The 22621-nt window shown below is 48.5% G+C and overlaps 1 protein-coding gene across 2 annotated transcripts in view; it reads right to left on the bottom strand.

Annotated features, from left to right (window-relative positions):
* The window catches only part of AHR (aryl hydrocarbon receptor), a 178601-nt gene that overhangs the window by 154838 nt on the left and 1142 nt on the right, over positions 1–22621 (bottom strand). The window lies entirely within an intron of this gene.

Below are 22621 nucleotides of genomic sequence, written 5' to 3'. Positions count from 1 at the left end.
CCCATTTAGGAAAAACCTTTAGAACAATCATTGCATTGGGTTTTATATTGTCCTACTAAGTAACGCAGAAAGGTCGCAAGTGTTCATCCATAATGCGGAGTTTTTTTCGCCTTGTATCAGGCAGCTTTATAAGAAGAAATCTCAGCTCACACAAGGACAGTGCGGAGAAAGAAGACAATTCAGCACTCACCACCGAGGAGCAGCTGGGGCTTCACCACGCTCTTCTGCAAGTGTGTACTAGTTTAGAAATGACCGTGCCAACCAGCACTGGAGGGAGATGAAGACGCGGAGAGGATCCACCTCAAACAAGTGGCGTCCAGCTTCTGACTGACAGGACAGACATGGAAGTCTTGGACACGAGCACATAACTCACAGCAGAGTGCCTGAAGCCAGCCACGAGGATGGAGACCAGACCAACGCTCACATCAGTCATCTTCAATGGAAGCGTCGTTACCGGCCTTCAAGAGTATCCACAAAATAATCATAAGGATAGAAACGACTAATCTATACACATTGCACTTGGATTTGGCAACACGTCTGTCATTCTCCTCCTATGAAGCACTAGAACTCACAGCAAACCGGAGCATGGATGGACCATGAATGATACACGGTCTGATACATTTACATTGCAAACACTGGAAAGAGCGTAAGGCTACCTGCACACGTTGAGCATTTGGTTTCAGAAATTTCTGCATCTCTTGGCAGTAAAAACACAGAGCAAAAAGTTTTTGATTCTTCTTTGATGAGTTTTTTTTTCCCCATGTGTTTTTTTTTTTATTGCTTTCAATGGTGAAAAACGCAGGAAAAAAAGATAAAAGAACTGACACGTGCAGATTTGTGGACTACTACACGGTGACTTTGCTGGTAAAAGGACTTGCTTGCAGTTTTGTGACAAAAGTGCACACAAAAAAACAATATACTGAGTGTACACAGCCTATGGCTATGTGCCCACGCTGCGGAAAATGCGCGGATTTTGCCGCGGATTTCTCGCGGAAAAGCCGCGGATTTTCCGAAAATCTGCAGCAGCGGCACTTCCAAGCCATTTCAATGGCATTTTGGAAATGCTGTGTCCATGCTGCGGATTTTTCGGCGGCGGATTTGCCGCGGATTTTGATCCGGAAAAATCTGCAGCATGTCAATTATTCTTGCGGATTTTGATCCGGATTTTGGCTATAGAATGGGGGAAAAAAAAAATCCGCATCAAAATCCGCGGCAAAAAAAAGGTGCGGATTTGCCGCGAAAGTCGCGGATTTTCATGCAGAAAAATCCGCAGCAACATTCTACCGTGGACACATAGCCTAAATGTCCATCCGTGATCAGCTTTTCAGTCTTCAGCAGTCACATGTGTACCCTGCGAATATCTGACGCCTGCAGGCTCGAAGTCCAGCATAGGGTGGGCAAAATGAAGGAGCCAAGTGTGCAAATATTCCCTTCTGCCATCTACAGATAAGATCAACTGAAAGCATAAAAAACTGATGACAAAGTGATATCAATTATTAGTTTTCCCGACTCATCAAAAGCTTTGCTTTTGTCATGTTTAGTCAAAAAGAAAAGCCATTCTCTATGCCCGGTAATGCAGGAACCAAACGTCTAATTGGGACATCACCTCCCTACTATTCGCACATAGGCCTCATATAGGTATTTGCGAGTCCACTGGTATATTAGGTTTTAATGTATAGAAAGTATAGTCTATAGGACTGTTCACATAGCTGTTTTGTGGGGTTTTTTTTGTTGCAAACAAGTGGTTCACAAAATAATCACAGAAACATTTTTAATCAGAGTCATGGATCAAAATCTATGGGTCCTTGAGAATGATGGACAGCACATGGGTGCCATCTGCGTGCAATCCGTGTGCCGTCCATGATTAGCATTGTAATGGACAGAAGCTTTCTCGTTTAATCCCCCTCCCCACCCCCCCCTCCTTCAGTGAAAAAGCATGGATGATAAAAACAGACACTGGTTTACATAGAAGAAAAATCAGACATCCGCATGAGGCTTTAGCTGGAATGGGAAGATCTAACCACTAGAAGGGTGTGATCCAGTGGTCAAAAATAAGGCGTTTTGTAGTAGAAACGGCTTTTGAGAGGACATCGACTTCTTTGGAGCATTTTGCACCAGGAGCAGCTTCAAAGAAGTGATGTCCACTTTCTTGTTCGCACCAGGTATTTCAGAAAGTTTAGGACGCTCAAAAGCCTGAACAGCAAGTCTTTTCTTCCATAGAAATAACTAGGAAGATTCTTTTAAGCATTTGGTGAGAGCTTTTTCTGGCATTTGAAAATTTGGCCGTACAAAGACGCAGTGTGAACATGCCCGAGAGTGGTCTCAGGATGTAGATGCCCACTTCACATGATTTTAAGACATTTAGGCTACTTTCACACATCCGGTGTTTCCTGTGCGGCACAATCCGGCACTTTGCAGAAAAAATGCAACCGTTTTTTTTTTGGCCGCCGGTGGAGGTTTTTTTGCATAGACTTTCATTAGTGCCAGATTGTGCCGCATGGACTTGCGTTCAGTCCAGTTTTTGCCGCATGCGGCAGATTTAGCCGATGCGGCGGCCGGATGGAACGTTGCCTGGCATGTTTTTTTTGTCCGGCAAAAAAAAAACACATCGCGCCGCATCTGGCCGACGCATGTGGTTTTTTCCACTGCTCATGCTCAGTAGCCTGCCACAAGCGGCAAAAACCGGACGGGCCGCATGTCAAAAACTTATGCAAAGGATGCGGTTTTGTCGCCACAACCGTTGCATAGGTTTTAGAGCCGGATTGGCCGGCTCTGCTAAAACCGGAGGTGTGAAAGCAGCCTTAGTTCTGCCTTTTTTTCTGGACAGTTGCTGATTTGCAACCAGGGCTTATTCCTCCAGACCACCAAACCACTCCTTAATATCAATTTACTTCGTCCTACTCCCTCGTCTGCCCTCTGAAAAGTAAAGGCGAGATGAACCCATTTCAGGAGCTGTTGCCACAATAGCAGTATTCAAATGGAATATTAGAAAAGGAGTGAACATGGCTTGCTTGTCATTATTAGTCATGAAATTTTTTTGCACCACACGACTTAACATTAGGCGATAAAATGGCATAAATGTTCAAGCCGTTGGGACGGAGATGACACAGCTGCAGGGCTGGTAAGTGGTGACCGGTATGTAGAACCCAACCCTGATGTGGGCGTCTTAAGAGATAAACCCCTTCTTAAATTGGGGCTAATTTGGGGCTCTAGCATTAAAATCCAAGTATGGTTGGCTGCAGTATCCTCAAGCAATTTTGTATAAATGGCTGACCACAATATACTTTGTGAAGGGCTTTTGCATGAGACTTAGGCTACTTTCACACATCCGGTTTGAGCCCTGCGGCTCAATCCGGCTGTGAAAACTATGCAACGGATGCGGTGAAAACACCGCATCCTTTGCATACGTTTTTACATGCGGCCGGTCCGGTTTTTTCCGGTTGCGGCATGCTACTGAGCATGCGCAGTGGAAAATACCGCATGCGGCGACCGGATGCGGTTTTTTTCCGCATCGCGCCGCATCCGGCCTCCATAGGGATGCATTGAAAAATGCGCCGCAGCGGCCGGATGCGGCGCGATGCGGTGTTTTTTGCCGGAGCAAAAAACGTTGCAGGGTACGTTCGATCCGGCCGCCGCATCGGCTAAATCTGCCGCATGCGGCAAAAACCGGACCGAACGCAAGCCCCTACGGCACAATGCGGCACTAATGTAAGTCAATGCAAAAAAAAACGCAATCGGCGTTACAAAAGCCGGTTGCGGTTTTTCTGCAGAACGCCGTATTGTGCCGCAGAGCAAAAATCCGGATGTGTGAAAGTACCCTTAGGCTAGTTTCATACTTGCGTTGGACGGGATCCGTAGCATTGCGTTGTGTGACGCATGCAACGGATGCGTTGCATATAGTGGCACAACGCAATGCTACGGATCGTACAAAATAACGCAATCCGTTATAGTTTTTTTCCTTGACTTAACACATCCAAGCATGCGCAGGTGTGTAAAGACGGATGTGTTAACGGAATCCGTCAAATGACGCATTCTAACGGAATCCACCACCATAGGCGTCCATTATAAAAACAACGGATTCCTGCAGGTTGCGTTTTTTTGACACTCCGCCAAGCGCAGAAAAACGTTATATGCTGCGTTCCATCCGCCCGACAGCGTCAAAATAACGACGCTGCGTCGTCCAGCGGATGCAACGCAGACACTTGCGTTACAGTGCGTCGTCCATACAACTTTATGGAGAATAGCGCAGTCCGTTAACGGACTGCGCTATTCTCCATAGTGACGGAATGCGCTGAATGCAAGTGTGAAACTAGCCTTAAAAGGGGTTGTCCACTACTTGTTCATTGATGACCTATTCTTAGGATAGATCATCAATGTCTGATTGGCCGACCCTCAGAACCCCTGCTGATCAGTTGTTCTCCGTGCTGGTGGCATAAGCAGGTGGCCAGAAATGCTCAGTTCTGGAGCTGCCCCATCAGATAGCGACCGAGGCTGAGTAATGAACATCTGGCTCCTATTGATTTGAATGGGAATCGGATCTGCAGTACCCGGCCATGGCCACTATCAGTTGACGAGGCAGCTCTGGAGCTGAGCATTTCCTGCTGCCCCCACCGGCATGTAGAACAGCTGATTGGTGGGGGTGCCAGGTGTCAGACCTGGACGATAAGACATTGATGACCTATCCTTAGGCTAGGCCATCAGTGTAAGGTGCGCTTCAGAGCGCAGCTGAAAAGCTGCGTTCTGAAGCGCATGGTGCCGGCGAGAACGTGCGCTCTGCCTGCAGCTCCTGCCATAGACAGAGCAGGGGCTGCCGACAAAGCGCACGGAAGAAGTGACATGTCACTTCTTAGAACACAGTGATTCGGGCAGCAGCCGAAGCGCTGCGCTCTAATATGCCACGTGCGCACGGCCCCTGCACAATCTCCATAGATTGTGCAGAGGACGCAGGACGCATGCAGTTATGCTGCGCTACAAAGTGCAGCGTAACTGCATGAATTAGGCACACGTGTGCACATAGCCTAAAAGTAGTGGAGAACCTCTTTAACCATTATAGGGCAGATAGAAATGGTGGTCTTCACGAGACCGCTCATTAAGAGATGATACCATTTGCAGCAGTTGATTCTACACATTTCAGTCTCTTTAGCATCCCTACTCCATATAATACTCTAGTAAACCACAAGGAGACTAACTGAATGAACAAAAATACATCTTAGATCTGCTGGATCATTTACTAGCGATTCATACGTTGGTGCAATAGGGACCACCACCACTGATTTCTGGCTCTGGAGATTCATTTAGTAGAACATTAGAGACTATCTCACCTTTCAGTCCTCGCCTCCTTAGGCTACATGCGCACGCTGCTTCTTTTTCGTGTTCACAAAATGCAGCCAAAACTGCACCTTGTCAGAGAGAGCCTGGAAATGTCACAAAAAATGTAGGTGCTTTTTTGGTGCGTTTTTGCTGCTTTTTTGGTGCGTTTTTGGCTGCAGTTTTGTCAACAATTGTTTCATGTATTTTTCAGTTCAAACAAGCCCATAAAGCTTGTTGAATTGAAAAAAAAAAAATTAGAAATAAATAAATAATTAAAAAAAACTGGCGTGCGGTCCCCCCCAATTTTAATGCCAGCCAGATAAAGCCATACGGCTGAAGGCTGGTATTCTCAGGATGGGGAGCCCCATGTTATGGGGAGCCCCCCAGCCTAACAATATCAGTCAGCAGCCGCCCAGAATGGCCGCATACATTATATGCGACAGTTCTGGGACTGTACCCGGCTCTTCCCGATTTGCCCTGGTGCGTTGGCAAATCGGGGTAATAAGGAGTTATTGGCAGCCCATAGCTGCCAATAAGTCCTAGATTAATCATGTCAGGCGTCTCCACGAGATACCTTCCATGATTAATCTGTAAGTGACAGTAAATAAACACACACACCTGAAAAATCCTTTATTAGAAATAAAAAACACAAACACATTCCCTCATTACCAATTTATTAACCCCGACAAAGCCCTCCATGTCCGGCGTAATCCAGCATGCTCCACCGTCGCATCCAGCTCTGCTGCATGCAGGTGACAGGAGCAGCAGCAGACACAGCCGCTCCGGTCACCTCCATGCAGCTAATGAAGGCAGCTGCGCGATCAGCTCAGCTGTCACCGAGGTTACCCGCGGCCACCGCTGAATCCAGCGGTGGCCGCGAGTAACCTCAGTGACAGCTCAGCTGATCGCCCTACTGCGTGAGCTGGCAGGAGCGTGGAGGACGGGACTTTCAGCGGCGGTGGCAGTGAGAGGGGTCCATCATCTCCCCTGTGCGTGCACGCTGGGGACAGTGGTACTTCGGGGAACACGTGGAGGACGGGACTATCAGCGGCGGCAGCAGCGAGAGGGAAAAATCAATGTTTTCAGCTGCCAATGTCCATCCCCCTCTCGCTGCCGCTGCTGATAGTCCCGTCCTCCACATCATCTCCCCTGGGGACAGCGGTACTTCGGGGAACACATGGAGGACGGGACGGGACCACTTGCCTGACCTCACTTCCTGACAAATCACCTGCGTTTTTGCTAGCAAAAACGCAGGTAAAAGGCAGGTAAAATGCACCACTTTTGATTAGCATGCATTTTTCCTGCGTTTTTGATGCCCTCATTGATTTCAATGGGTGACAAATGTTGACAAAAACGCAGGAAGAATGAACATGCTGCATTTTTTTTGTCACAAACTTTTGACAAAAAAAACGCTGACAAATAAACTGCAATGTGTGCATGACAAATCTGACTTCTCATAGACTTTGCTGGGAAGTCAGATGTCAGAAAGTTCTGCTGACAAAACTGCAGCCAAAAAAGCAGCAAAAAAGCAGGAAAAAAAGCAGCGTGCGCATGTAGCCTAACAGACATTTCTAAATACACAGAACATTAAAAGAATAAATGAAACTGTTCCCGTCTCTAAATTGCACCCAAGCAAATTAGGGCAAGTTACAGTTCTGCTGGGCAAGACGAAACATGATTTATTTTTCATCCCTCAAAAGTTCTTATTATCCGGAGAAACGAGGATTAACACATTAAAGAACAACAAAAAGACCACGGAAAGCCAAGACAAGTCTGAGGTGGAGGGAAACAAGGCAGCAATATAAAGCTTTTGTAATGTGAACAGTCTGCCTGAGGTCAGAATCCTACTAGATGGAACCAAGCTCCACAAGGAGATTCAATGGTATAAAGTTTCGAATTGCATGGCCTATTAATCTAAAGCGCCCATCCTCTTCCGTTCAGAACAGCTATTTGCACCTTTAAATTCCAAAAGGCACATAGCACGGCCTACACGTCTTACACACCAACTTGGCGCTCTTCTCAAAGAAACATTTACCCCTTATAGTCAAAGCTTCTCAATCAGCCAAATCAGATCACCTGCTTTGCACGGATGAGGGGCAAGCATAAGTCTGCAAAAGGAGTTTCTGATTTTTTTTCTTACCCTGTGTCATAACCCATTAAAAAGGGTCGATATTGACTTTCAGGAATGCTGCTTCCAATAGGGGGCACTAGAGCTTCCAACCTCTTCCTCTGAGGAAGCTACTTGCAGACCTAAGGTCTAAGTAATATTGAATTAAAGGGGGTAACCATCTCATTTTTGCAATACTAGGTCAAATATGGTCTAATATATATATATATATATATATATATATATATATATATATATATATATATATATATATATATATATATATATATATATATATATATATATATATATATATATATATATATATATATATATTATTTTTTTTTTTTTTAAATTACCGATTGCTTCCCCATGGCACTGTGGAGGGGAAGGTAGGTGCTGCTATAACTCAATGCCCAATGAGATACGGCTTTGGCCATTGTTTGACGACGACAGTGGTTACATTTCCATATTACCAGAACGGAGCTGCTCTCTGTACATCCAGTTCTGGTCACACAGACATGTGGCCTTTGCAGTGAATTGCCCGTCCCTGCCAGAAGTGTTCTGGACACCAACAGAGGACTAAAGACCCAGTTACACGCAACGACGTATCTAACGATATATCGCCGGGGTCACTGATTCCGTGACGCACATCTAGCGTCGTTAGCGACATCATTGTGTGTAACAGCTCAGAGCGAGTGTCAGCGATCAAAAATACTCACCTTATCGTTGACACATTGTTCATTTTCATAAAATCGTTGCTTGTTCAGGACGCAGGTTGTTCGTCGTTCCTGTGGCAGCACACATCGCCGCGTGTGACACCGCAGCAACGAGGAACAACCTCGTACCTGCGGCCGCCCGCAATGAGGAAGGAAGTAGGTGGGCAAGATGTTACGTCCCGCTCATCTCCTCCCCTCCGCTTCTATTGGGTGGCCGCTTAGTGACGCCGCTGTGACGCCGCATAGACCGCCCCCTTAGAAAGGAGGCGGTTCGGCGGCAACAGCGACGTCGCTAGGCAGGCAAGTCCGTGTGACGGCTCCGAACGATGTTGTGCGCCACGGGCAACGATTTGCCCGTGACGCACAAACGACGGGGGCAGGTGCTTTTACCAGCGATATCGCTGCGTGTAACACCCCCTTAAAGCAGTGACAGAAACTTATATCGATACATTATTATTAGATCACGTTGGGCCGCCCTGTATTAGGAAAAGAAGTTCTTCTTGGTTAGAATTTTATTGTAATTTATGCTCTAAAAGTTGAGCTTGAAAACAAATTAAGTCTCCATAAGGAGAATAGTGTTCCCCCGTGGTCCCCACAAAGCTTCTCATGAGCCAGATCAGACACCCTATACTTTGCACTGACGAGGGGCAAGCACCCCAAAACACCGTGTCTGCAAATTGGGATTCTGATCTGGCATATATATCCTAAGTTATATGTAAAGGATTGTTAAAAATCCACATTTAACTTTTAGGATCGCTACTTCCAATAGGTGGCGCTGCGCTAGAGTTTGTCTCCTGTCCTGAAGAGATAATTCACTTACAGGCAAAAATATAGGAATCAGAGGTCAACAACACATCTGTACAGGTATCCTTTAGAGTATGTGAACACCACATCTTTTTCAGGTGGGTCCGCTCCAAAACCCGGCTGAAAGTGAGCATGATAAATGCTGGGGGTCCCCAACCTCCCGCAGTGGTCAATGGGCTCAACATCACATTCTTCTGCTTGACAGCTCACTGGATTGACTACACGTGTGAGCTGTCCGTCAGAGGTAGGTGGGAAATGAAGCCGGAAGGCAGGTCCTTGGGAAGTGCTTCGCCACGCCCAGAGCACTTAAGTCCCATTTGCATATGAGTTAGCACAGTGATTTTCATTCAGGGAGCAACAGACTGAACATGAAACTTGATCATGTAATTAGTTTTGTGGGGCTGGGGAGTTCCGTTAGATTCAATTAAAATCATTGCCAACTAATGCAAGAAAAGAATATGGTCTTTCCAAAGAAAATGAAAATTTTAAATTTCGCTAATCCAGTAAAATTATAAGAGGAGGGCTCAACATTTTTGGATTTTCTACAAAAAAAAAAAAAAAAAAGTCAACCAAAAGACTTTTTTTTTTTTTTTTAAATTACAGTATGTATACCACCGCTGCCCATAGGAAGGTTCAACTTCCTTCTCTTTTCATTCTTTTCTTTGGTAGGTTGCATTTATTACAACAAAAGGGAAAAAAGTTACACAAATGCAAAAGTTGAAGAAAAAATATATAATATACCAACACCAAGTAGCATATATTTGTGAAGTGTACAGGAAATTCTATATGGTCTTTTAAATATTTTAAAGATATAAATCGGGAAAACTGATGTGAATGCAGCCCCCTGTAGTCTAATAACCCTACAAGGAATCCTGAGTGACTCCAGAAGTCACCTAATTAGTAAATTGAGTCCACCTGTGTGTAATTTATTCTCAGTATAACTACAGCTGTTCTGTGAAGCCTCAGGAGGTTTATTTGAGAACATTTGGGATTAAACCTCAACATGAAATCCAAGGAACACACCAGACAGGTCAGGGATGAAGTTGTGGAGGAGAGTAGAGCAGGGTTAGATTATTAAAAAAAAAAAAAAAAAAAAATAGCCCATCTCTGAAAATCTCACAGACACAATTCAATACATCATCCAAAAATAGAAGACATATGGCACAAATGCAAACCTGACATCCCAAGCAAGGTAAGCATTGATTAGAGAAGCAGCCAAGAGGCCTCTGGTCACTCTGGAGGAGCTGCAGATCCACAGCTCAGATGGGGGAATCTGTCCATAAGACAATTATTAGTCATATACTCCACAAATCTGGCCTTTATGGAAGAGTGGTAAAAAGAAAGCCATTTTTGAACATAAGCTATAAGAAATCTCGTTTTATGTTTTTCAAAAAGCCATGTAGACACATCTAGCATGTGGAAGAAGGTGCTCTGGTCAGATGAGACCAAAGTAGAAATTTTTGGGCTAAATGTAAACTGCTATATGTGGTGGAAAACTAAAACTGCACATCACCCAGAAAACATCATCCCCGCTGTCATACATGGTGGCAACAGCATCATGCTGTCGTGGGGGAGGGGTTTCTTCAGCAGGGACAAGGAAGCTGGTCAGAGATAATCAGAAGACAGATTGCACTAAATAGAGGGCAATCCTGGAAAAAATCCTGTTAGAGGATGCAAAAGGTTTGCGACGGGGGCTTAGGTTCACCTTCTGTTACAGACTTTCCTCTGTTGCAGATTTTCATGACCGGTTCAGAGTCTCATTTTATCTTGTGGTACTCTTTATAAGGGCTATTTTCCACTTGCGTACAACTTCCAATGTGAGAGTATCGGAAGTGATATGCTAATGACCCTCTGCTGCGACTGTCAGCCGAGTGTCACGCGGCTGTGATGCGATCTTGCGATTGCATCACAGGTGTGGAGAAGAGGGAAGGAGCACTTACTCCCCATCTCCTTCACTGTCTGTCGCTGCGTGCACCGCAGACGCATAACATGCAAGTGCAGTGCGATGTTTCACACGCTCCCATAGGCTTGTATGGGGATGCGTGAGCTGAGACTCGCTGCAAAACACAGCATGCAACGATTGCACCGAGAGCACGATTCGTGTCGACGAAAAATAACCAAGAGGACACTGCCCCATAGGTTAACATTGGTGAGAATGTGATCCTATGATTTATCAGATCACACTTGCACACAAAAATCACAAGTGGAAAAGAGCCCTTAAATAGATTTCCTTTGGGGAGGAGAGGGTTAATGTCAGTTTTCCTTCCAGCAGCTCCAGACTCCAGGTCAGGTGTTTCCGGTTGGGACCACGCCCAGGTTCTATAAATACCCTCTACTTCCCCCAAAGGGGGGGGGGGGGGTGTTATTTTCATCATTTGGAAGCTTGGCCAGGAGGAGAGAGGAGCTGGTATTACCCTCGCTCCGTGACCTGCAGCATTGGTTCTTGCTTCAGCAGTTCTATGTGTGCTGGTTGAACGGTATGGATATTCCCCAGTAGTTTGCTTTCTCCCCCCCTTTTATGCTGTTTTCCCTCGTGCACTTAGTGGCTCCTTGGTGTGTGGTTCCTGTGTGTATGAGTAGCTAACTTCGGTTCTTGTCCCTCCCCCCCAATCCCCCGGTTGGTGGTATGGGGGTTTTATCAGGGACAAGGACAGGCGTTAGGGCTTAGGTTGGGGGCCTGGACCTCGCAACCCTTAAGGGTACCTCCAGGTGTTAGGGTGAGTGCAGGGGCCCCAGCCTTTGGACCAGCATCGGCTTCCCTGTGTTCCCTTGTCACCAGTGACATCTTCCAGCAGGACAACGACCCTAAACATCCTGCCTGAGCTACAATGGATGGTTTAGATCAAAGCATATTCATGTGTGAATGGTCCAGTCACAGTCCAGACTTAAATCCCATTGAGAAACTGGGGTAAGAATTGAAAATTGTAGCTCAGCCGCCTCCATCCAATCTTACTGAGCTAGAGATATTTCTCAAGGAAGCGTGGGCAGAAATGTCAGCCTCAAAGTTGGTAGAGACATACCCTGTTTTAGGATCACTTTTCACTGCAAAGTATTTATTCGAAGAGGAGTGTCCTTCTACAATGTTCTCCTATTTTTAAATTTTGAAAACTTTAATACCAGTGAGGCAGACAGTTTTCATTTTTTCCTCAGACATTTTCAGAGCCATGACTTTACTTTCTTGCCGATATGAATATGAGACACAGCCAGCATCTGCCCTGTGCGGTGCAGGCTCAGCTCTGATCACTGCTATTAGAGGCAGACAGTGTAACACAGCCAGCATCTGCCCTGTGTGGTGCAGGCTCAGCTCTGATCACTGCTATTAGATGCTGACAGTGTAACACAGCCAGCATCTGCCCTGTGCGGTGCAGGCTCAGCTCTGATCACTGCTATTAGAGGCAGACAGTGTAACACAGCCAGCATCTGCCCTGTGTGGTGCAGGCTCAGCTCTGATCACTGCTATTAGATGCTGACAGTGTAACACAGCCAGCATCTGCCCTGTGTGGTGCAGGCTGAGCTCTGATCACTACTATTAGATGCTGACAGTGTAACACAGCCAGCATCTGCCCTGTATGGTGCAGGCTCACCTCTGATCACTGCTATTAGAGGCAGACAGTGTAACACAGCCAGCATCTGTCCTGTGTGGTGCAGGCTCACCTCTGATCACTGCTATTAGATGCGGACAGTGTAAGGCTACATGCGCACGCTGCATCTTTTTGTGTTCACAAACTGCAGCCAAAACTGCACCTTGTCAGAGAGAGCATTTTTGGTGCGTTTTTCACACCCTGCGTTTTTGCTGCGTTTTTGTGACAAATGTTGACAAAAACGCAGGAAGAATGAACATGCTGCATTTTTTTTGTCACAAACTTTTGACAAATAAAACGCTGACAAACTGCAATGTGCGCATAGAAAATTGACTTCTCATAGACTTCGCTGGGAAGTCAGATGTCAGAAAGTTCTGACAAACTGCAGCCAAAAACGCACCAAAAACCCAGCAAAAAAAGCAGTGTGCGCATGTAGCCTAACACAGTCAGCATCTGCCCTGTTGGTGCAGGCTCAGCTCTAATCACTACTATTAGAGGCAGACAGTGTAACACAGCCAGCATCTGCCCTGTGCGGTGTAGGCTCACCTCTGATCACTGCTATTAGATGCTGACAGTGTAACACAGCCAGCATCTGCCCTGTGTGGTGCAGGCTCACCTCTGATCACTGCTATTAGATGCTGACAGTAACACAGCCAGCATCTGCCCTGTGTGGTGCAGGCTCACCTCTGATCACTGATATTAGATGCAGACAGTGTAACACAGCCAGCATCTGCCCTGTGTGGTGCAGGCTCAGCTCTGATCACTGCTATTAGATGCTGACAGTGTAACACAGCCAGCATCTGCCCTGTGGTGCAGGCTCACCTCTGATCACTGCTATTAGATGCAGACAGTGTAACACAGCCAGCATCTGCCCTGTGTGGTGCAGGCTCACCTCTGATCACTGCTATTAGAGGCAGACAGTGTAACACAGCCAGCATCTGCCCTGTGTGGTGCAGGCTCACCTCTGATCACTGCTATTAGATGCAGACAGTGTAACACAGCCAGCATCTGCCCTGTGTGGTGCAGGCTCACCTCTGATCACTGCTATTAGAGGCAGACAGTGTAACACAGCCAGCATCTGCCCTGTGTGGTGCAGGCTCAGCTCTGATCACTGCTATTAGAGGCAGACAGTGTAACACAGCCAGCATCTGCCCTGTGTGGTGCAGGCTCAGCTCTGATCACTGCTATTAGATGCTGACAGTGTAACACAGCCAGCATCTGCCCTGTGTGGTGCAGGCTCACCTCTGATCACTGCTATTAGAGGCAGACAGTGTAACACAGCCAGCATCTGCCCTGTGTGGTGCAGGCTCACCTCTGATCACTGCTATTAGATGCAGACAGTGTAACACAGCCAGCATCTGCCCTGTGTGGTGCAGGCTCACCTCTGATCACTGCTATTAGAGGCAGACAGTGTAACACAGCCAGCATCTGCCCTGTGTGGTGCAGGCTCACCTCTGATCACTGCTATTAGAGGCAGACAGTGTAACACAGCCAGCATCTGCCCTGTGTGGTGCAGGCTCAGTTCTGGAGTCTGCTCCACACACTAAACATAAACATCATGGGGCGATAATGGGGTTAGTGTTTTTTCCACCACATTCATATTCCTACAATTTAGGATGGGTCATCAATATCGGATCCATGTGGCGGTCTGTCATCCAGCAGCCACTTCCCGATCAGTTGTTTACAGCGGATGCATGCAGTCTATGGCTAGCTTCATACAACTATTTTCTCCATACTAGAAAGAAGGTCAGAATATGCTGATCCGAGCCCGATCTATTTTTTTCTCTTAGGTGGAGAATAGAAAAAAAAAGTCTCCATTCTATCAGTCCATGAAAAATCGGACAGCACTTGAAAGGCATTTCACAGATCCATAGATTTGAATGAGATCTGGTTTTCAGAGGCTGTACATCTGCTCTGCCTCATTGAGTAATACCGGGCTGAGTTTGATCAGGTCCGGCTGCTCTCGGACTGAAAATACGGCTGTCTTCAGGAGTCCTATGGAGCAGGACACTATCGCCCTTCCTCACCAGGTACTGCAAATCTGCTCTAAAGGACGCTTTACACGCTGCAACATCGCTCAAGCGATCTCGTTGGGGGTCACGGAATTTGTGACGCACATCCGGTCGCTTTAGCGATGCCGTTGCGTGTGACACCTATGAGCGATTTTGAATCGTCGCAAAAAACGTTCAAAAATCGCTCATCGGTGACATGCCCCCCTAATCTCGATTATTGCTGCTGCAGGTACGATGTTGCTGCAGCAGCACACATCGCTATGTGTGACACCGCAGGAACGAGGAACCTCACCTTACCTGCGCCCGCTGGCAATGAGGAAGGAAGAAGGTGGACGGGATGTTACGCCCCGCTCATCTCCGCCCCTCCGCTTCTATTGGGCGGCGGTTCAGTGACACTGCTGTGACGTCGCTGTGACTCTGAACGAACCGCCCCCTTAGAAAGGAGGCGGTTCGCCGGTCACAGCGACTTTGCTCGGCAGGTAAGTAGTGTGACGGGTCCGCGTGATATTGTGCGCCACAGGCAGCGATTTGCCCATGTCGCACAACCGATGGGGGCGGGTATCCACGCTAGCGATATCGGCACGATATCGCAGCGTGTAAAGCGGCCTTTATACTGTGATCAGCAGCGCCTGCAGTCTATGAAACCGTGACGGAGCTGCGGGGATGGTTGTCATTACACAGACCTGTCACAAGCCAAAAAGGGACAGGGTTTGCTCCAGTTTTATTCCAGCTGTTCACTTGAGTGATTTTTTATTTAGCTGTAATTTTTATGGTCTTCAATAAGAGGGCGGTGATCACAGGATTTTGGGGTCGTGTCTTTAGCTGCTCGGCTCCATTACCCCCTGAGCAACGCCTCCTTGGTAAAGATCATAAAATTAGAACTAGATAGAAAAAGAGCCTGAATCCCTGGAACGCATTGTGGATTTAAAAACAAAAGCAGAATGCTCAGGGGCAGTGGTAAAATAAGGGCAAAAAACGGACACTTTACCTGATGACTAGTGATGAGCAAGCACTACTATGCTCGGTACTAGTAACAACCAGTGACTGCCCAAATGGGCGCGACCCAAGTACCATGGAAGTCAGTGGGGAACTGGTGAATTGTACTGAGAAATCTGGAAAAATGGTCATGTTCCCTATTGACGTCCATTACCTGGGTACTCAAGTCTCACCCTACCAAGCATTAATTGATCGTTACGAGTACTGAGCACCCGAGCATGGTAGTGCTCGCTCATCACTTGTTATCAGTAGAGAGCACCCGAGCATGGTAGTGCTCACTCATCACTAGTTATCAGTGGCGAGCACCCGAGCATCATATTGCTCGCCATTCACTAGTCACGAGTACCAAGCACCTGAGCATGGTAGTGCCCGCTCATCACTAGTTACGAGTACTGAGCCCCCAAGCATGGTAGTGCCCGCCTATCACTAGTTACAAGTACTGAGCCCCCAAGCATGGTAGTGCTTGCTCATTATTAGTTAAGAGTACTCAGCATGGCCATACTCGCTCATCACTAGTTACGAGTACCAAGCACCCAAGCATGGTAGTGCTCGCTCATCACTAGTTATGAGTACCAAGCATGGTAGTGCTCACTCATTAGTTATGAGTACCAAGCACCCAAGCATGGTAGTGCCCACCCATCACTAGTTACGAGTACCAAGCACCCAAGCATGGTAGTGCCCACCCATCACTAGTTACGAGTACCAAGCACCCAAGCATGGTAGTGCCCGCTCATCACTAGTTACGAGTACTGAGCATGGCAATGCTCGCTCATCATTACTGATGACAAGTCCTCTTTAATACCCTGTAAAGCTGGAAACCAATAACCCACCACTAAGCTGGACAGTTTTAGAGAGTCTATAAAGGTGACACTGTTTAACCAATTAAAGAGGATAATGTGATTTGGCCACCTACATTTGTGGTGACACGAAACACCGATCTAGTGTCTGTGCCGCACATCTCCACAATAGTTGTAAGTGGACATACAAACCTCATCTATTATTCATCCAGGAAGGGGTGTAAACCGAAACACTCAGTTATACATAAATTATACACTATTTTAGCGTTCATTTCCCTTTAACCAATTCATCCACAATCTAACGCCTCTCCCTACATTTCCATAATGTATTTCCTACAGAGACAGCCATGTCTACAGAAAACTGGAGGGTGGAAACCTGGGAAATTCTGGGATAATATACAGTAAGCGGCAGAGCGATTAGATTTCCCAGTTACGCCACCACGGCCCTATAGTCCTGTGTGTACATGACCCTATTACACTGAACATGGACGGTCCCCGGCTCCCCGCACCCGTCACTCGCTGCTCACAAAGCAAAGCACGTCTAATTGAATAAGAAGAAAATAAAAGACCTCGGCATTGAGCGAGTTCATGTCATGTACAATGTCAAGGCACGAAATAAGAGGCAGCGCAGGAACTGCTCTATAAACACTTAATTTAAAGCAGCGCTCCCAAAACTGGAAAATGACCTGTGAAAACCTGCCCCGCTCCCTGCAAGAACTACGCAGGATGGAAGATGTAACAGGCATTATTGCTGCAAAGACTGAAGATCCTTCTAAATAAAGACCAAAGGTCCTCCCGCTGTCCTCTGACATTATTTGGCGTGGAGCCCACCCTTCCTGCATTGTAACATACCACTAAGCCGCCATTAACCCTCTCACTGCCTCGGAAACTCAGGAGCCCTAAAGGAGATGCAGACTGGATTTATACAACATTCATCTTAATCTGAGAGGACCCAATAAATAGCGCATGGGACATACAAGAAAGCAGTGACCATGGGTGTGGGGGGAGAGAGGGGGATTTTTTTTTTTTTTTTTTTTATGAGTCTCCTCTATCCGGTCTGATAACTCTGCTAACGAAAAAAGTAAAAGACTTTAAAGCGATGGTACCACTGACTGACAAAAAGAATACCGAGACAATTCACAAAATAACGCATGTGGCAACAACAAAGTAATACAAGTCACTATATGTACACAGACTATATACACAGCGCTCAAGAATGAAATAATCAAAATAATAATTTATCAGGACAGCTAGGCAGGACGTGCGAAAGAAATTTAAAAAAATATATATGCATATATTAGTGCTTAAATAACAAATAAAAAAGCATAAGTCTTAGGGTAAAAAAAAAAAAATCAAGATATTTTACAGGGAAAGAAAATGGCATGCAGATATTGCAATAGCTTATATATATATATATATATTATACACAATCTCATATATATATATATATATATATATATATATATATATATATATATATATACACACATACACACACTCTCTCATATGTAATATACACATATATTATAAAATACACACAATCTCAAATATATATATATATTATACACACACACACACACAATCTCATAAATATATAAATATATATATATATATATATATATATATATATATATTATTTATGAGATTGTGTGTGTGTGTGTGTATAATATATATATATATATATATATATTTGAGATTGTGTGTATTTTATAATATATATGTGTATATTACATATGAGAGAGTGTGTGTATGTGTATATATATATATATATATATATATACACATATATACACACATATATGTTTTGTTTGTATTCTTTGGGCACACTGACATGTCGTGTATTTGCTACACAGTTTTTTGGTTAGGACTTATTTTTAATAGTACTCTCCACTCACATCCAAAAATATTGTATAGACTAAAAAAGTATATGTATATACACACACACATTATATATATTAACAAAACGGCTGTGATAAGTATTATATTGAGTTACAAATGTCCATGTATTTAGATAAATATTTGCATTTCTGGTTGAATCCGCAATGTAAGCGCCGGCCATAATGACTCCGGCCCCATCTCCTGCATCCTGTCTCTGAAAACCAATGCAGTAAAATATGGGGATTCGTCACATTTCCAGTCAGACCCCCCCTTCTCTAATGTTAGGATGACAAACAGTAAAGTGGTATCATCCTACAGGTCCCAACAAGCCGCGCTCCCACCACCGTCTGCAGACGGCACGAACCAGGAGGAAGGAGGCCCCTCGCCCTACACCCCGCTCTCTGCTGACAGTTTTTTTCCCTTTTGCTTCATTGCTTGTTTCTTAGAAATTCCTAGATCAGAATTTCCCATGGTCCTTGTGCATGTGACACCGGCCGCTGGTGACATAAACCCCTGCTGGTCAGTTGTGCCTTATTTTTCAAGAGGGGAAACATTCCTTAAAAAAAAGGATCCATTTCCTGCGAGGTTTCTGGCATTGGGGAAGAAGCTCGGGTCTGTGAGAAATCCGAGACTAGGATGGATGCAATCTCCCGACTATAGACAAAATATGCGTGTACATTTCAGAACTATTTCATAACTTCATTGTTCTGATATTTACATGAGTGATCGTGGAGCCGGAGTGGGGACGGTGCCGGGATATCAGCCCCCGTAACAGCGCTGGCTACCTCTCCCCTATATCTATCGGTCCTGCACAGCGCTGGATTCAGGGGTCGCCTCTTTCCTTCAATCAACTCAAATTTTCACTTTGCTGCCCGGACTGTATACAAGTCCTGAGGCAGTGGCTGCGTGGTGCGGCTACGGCTGTCATCACGGCAGGCAGGGGACAGCTGACCACTACAGAGACAGGCACTCATAGGAAACCTCTCTGCGGGGTCCAAAAAAAAACAAAAAAAAAAAAAACTTTTTAGCACTGCAGGTGACCAATAACATGAAAAAAAACTATATGGAAAAGTGAGGAAGAGCTGGAGGACAGGGAAGAGACTGAACAATGAGGGGTGGAGCAGGCGGAGAAAAACAGCACCGAACTGGAACACCGTGTACACTGAAGGACGCCGAACTGAGAGGGATGCCGAATGCGAGGGACGACGTGTACGCGGAACGTGCAAGGGACGCAGAACTGCGAGGGACGCAAACTGCGAGGGACGACGTGTACGCTGAACGTGCGAGGGACGCCGAACTGCGAGGGACGCCGAACTGCGAGGGACGCCGAACTGCGAGGGACGCCGAACTGCGAGGGACGCCGAACATGTATGGGACACCACATTTGCCGAACTGCGAGGGATGCATGTACGCGGAGGGAGACCGCATACGTCAAACTGCCAGGACGCCAAACTGTGAGGGACACCTTGTACACCAAACTGCGACGTACATTGAATGACACCGAGTACATCGAACTGCGAGGGACACTGAGTACACCGAACAGAGCACTCTAATAAGGGCCACAACCCCCCTCCCTACATCCAGGACAGAGCAGAGCTCCAGGACAGGGCCATCATTAACCCCATCCTCACCAAGCTGTTAAATAACAGGACACAGAAAGAAAGAAGTGACATCTCCAAATACCTGACCTACATCTTCAGATGGCACCACTGATCAGCAGGCAGGGGGCGCCACTTATCACAATCATTTACAGTATTAGGAGGCGTTTTATCTTATCAAAAGCTGGAAGGGACAATATCAGAAAAATGTAACTATAGAAAATATTATATCTAAAATGTGTGTAGTGTACAAACAACACACTGCACACTACACACACTTACTAATTTATAATCTACATAAAATAAAATACATATCTATAACATTCAGAGGCACAGGACAAGCCCTATATGTGTATATAAAAATGTATCACAGACAAATAACACACATATATAGATTATACACTCCATATACATGATATATTACACACAAATGCATATAATACACAAATACAGAAAACATATCAAGTATCACTCACATCTCCATTATATACACACACAATTGATGCCCGTCCGCTCTCTCTGCCCGTACTGCCCCCCCCCCCATCCTCCCCTCTCTCTGCCCGTCCTCCCCCCGTCCTCCCCTCTCTGCCCCCCATCCTCCCCTTCTCTCTGCCCGTCCTGCCCCGTCCCCTCCTCTGTCCGTCCTGTCCCCCCATCCTCCCCTCTCTCTGCCCGTCCTTCCCTCTCTGCCCCCCATCCTCCCCTCTCTCTGCCCGTCCTGCCCCCGTCCCCTCCTCTCTGCCCGTCCTGCCCCCCCGTCCTCTCCTCTCTCTGCCCGTCCTGCCCCCCCGTCCTCTCCTCTCTGCCCGTCCTGCCCCCCCGTCCTCTCCTCTCTGCCCGTCCTCTCCTCTCTGCCCGTCCTGCCCCCCCCCGTCCTCTCCCCCGGTCCTCTCCTCTCTGCCCGTCCTGCCCCCCGTCCTCTCCTCTCTGCCCGTCCTGCCCCCCCGTCCTCTCCTCTCTGCCCGTTCTGCCCCCCGTCCTCCCCTCTCTCTGCCAGTCCTGTCCCCCCATTCTCCCCTCTCTGCCCCCCATCCTCCCCCGTCCTCCCCTCTCTGCCCCCCATCCTCCCCCGTCCTCCCCTCTCTGCCCCCCATCCTCCCCTCTGCCCGTCCTGCCCCCCCGTCCTCTCCTCTCTCTGCCCGTCCTGCCCCCCAGTCCTCTCCTCTCTGCCCGTCCTGTCCCCCAGTCCTCCCCTCTCTCTGCCCGTCCTGTCCCCCCCGTCCTCCCCTCTCTCTGCCCGTCATCCCCTCTCTGCCCCCCATCCTCCCCTCTCTGCCCGTCCTGCCCACGTCCCCTCCTCTCTGCCCGTCCTGCCCCCCCGTCCTCTCCTCTCTCTGCCCGTCCTGCCCCCCCGTCCTCTCCTCTCTCTGCCCGTCCTGCCCCCCCGTCCTCTCCTCTCTGCCCGTCCTGCCCCCCCGTCCTCCCCTCTCTGCCCGTCCTGCCCCCCCGTCCTCCCCTCTCTGCCAGTCCTGCCCCCCCGTCCTCCCCTCTCTGCCAGTCCTGTCCCCCCCATCCTCCCCTCTCTCTGCCCCCCATCCTCCCCCCGTCCTCCCCTCTCTGCCCCCCATCCTCCCCTCTCTGCCCGTCCTGCCTCCCCGTCCTCTCCTCTCTGCCCGTCCTGCCCCCCCGTCCTCTCCTCTCTCTGCCCGTCCTGCCCCCCCCGTCGTCTCCTCTCTCTGCCCGTCCTGCCCCCCCGTCGTCTCCTCTCTCTGCCCGTCCTGCCCCCCCGTCTTCTCCTCTCTGCCCGTCCTGTCCCCCCGTCCTCCCCTCTCTCTGCCCGTCCTGTCCCCCCGTCCTCCCCTCTCTCTGCCCGTCCTCCCCTCCGTCCCCTCCTCTCTGCCCGTCCTGCCCCCCGTCCTCCTTTCTCTCTGCCCGTCCTGACCCCTCTCTACCCGTCCTGACCCCTCTCTACCCGTCCTGACCCCGGTCCTCCCCTCTCTGCCCGTCCTGCCCCCGTCCCCTCCTCTCTCTGCCCGTCCTGCCCCCGGTCCTCCCCTCTCTGCCCCCCCCATCCTGCCCTCCCCGTCCCCTCTCTCTCTGCCCGTCCTGCCCTCCCCGTCCCCCCTCTCTCTGCCCGTCCTGCCCCCGGTCCTCCCCTCTCTACCCCCCCCCCATCCTCCCCTCTCTCTGCCCATCCTGCCCCCGTCCCCTCCCCTCTCTGCCCGTCCTGTTCCCCGTCCCCTCTCTCTGCCCGTCCTGCCCCCCGTCCCCTCCTCTCTGCCCGTCCTGCCCCCCCGTCCTCCCCTCTTCCCGTCCTGCCCCCCGTCCCCTCCTCTCTGCCCGTCCTGCCCCCCCGTCCTCCTTTCTCTCTGCCCGTCCTGCCCCCCGTCCTGACCCCTCTCTGCCCGTCCTGCCCCCGGTCCTCCCCTCTCTGCCCGTCCTGTTCCCCGTCCCCTCTCTCTGCCCGTCCTGCCCCCTGTCCTCCCCTCTCTGCCCGTCCTGCCCCCCGTCCCCTCCTCTCTGCCCGTCCTGCCCCCCCGTCCCCTCCTCTCTGCCCGTCCTGCCCCCCGTCCTCCTTTCTCTCTGCCCGTCCTGCCCCCCGTCCCCTCCTCTCTGCCCGTCCTGCCCCCCGTCCTCCTTTCTCTCTGCCCGTCCTGCCCCCCGTCCTGACCCCTCTCTGCCCGTCCTGCCCCCCGTCCTCCTTTCTCTCTGCCCGTCCTGCCCCCGTCCCCTCCTCTCTCTGCCCGTCCTGCCCCCGTCCCCTCCTCTCTCTGCCCGTCCTGCCCCCGTCCCCTCCTCTCTCTGCCCGTCCTGCCCCCGTCCCCTCCTCTCTCTGCCCGTCCTGCCCCCGTCCCCTCCTCTCTCTGCCCGTCCTGCCC

Source organism: Anomaloglossus baeobatrachus, chromosome 6, assembly GCF_048569485.1.
Source record: "Anomaloglossus baeobatrachus isolate aAnoBae1 chromosome 6, aAnoBae1.hap1, whole genome shotgun sequence".
Classification (NCBI taxonomy): Eukaryota; Metazoa; Chordata; class Amphibia; order Anura; family Aromobatidae; genus Anomaloglossus; species Anomaloglossus baeobatrachus.
The sequence above is the reverse complement of the archived record's forward strand: the minus strand, read 5'-3'. Positions and strand labels throughout refer to the sequence as shown.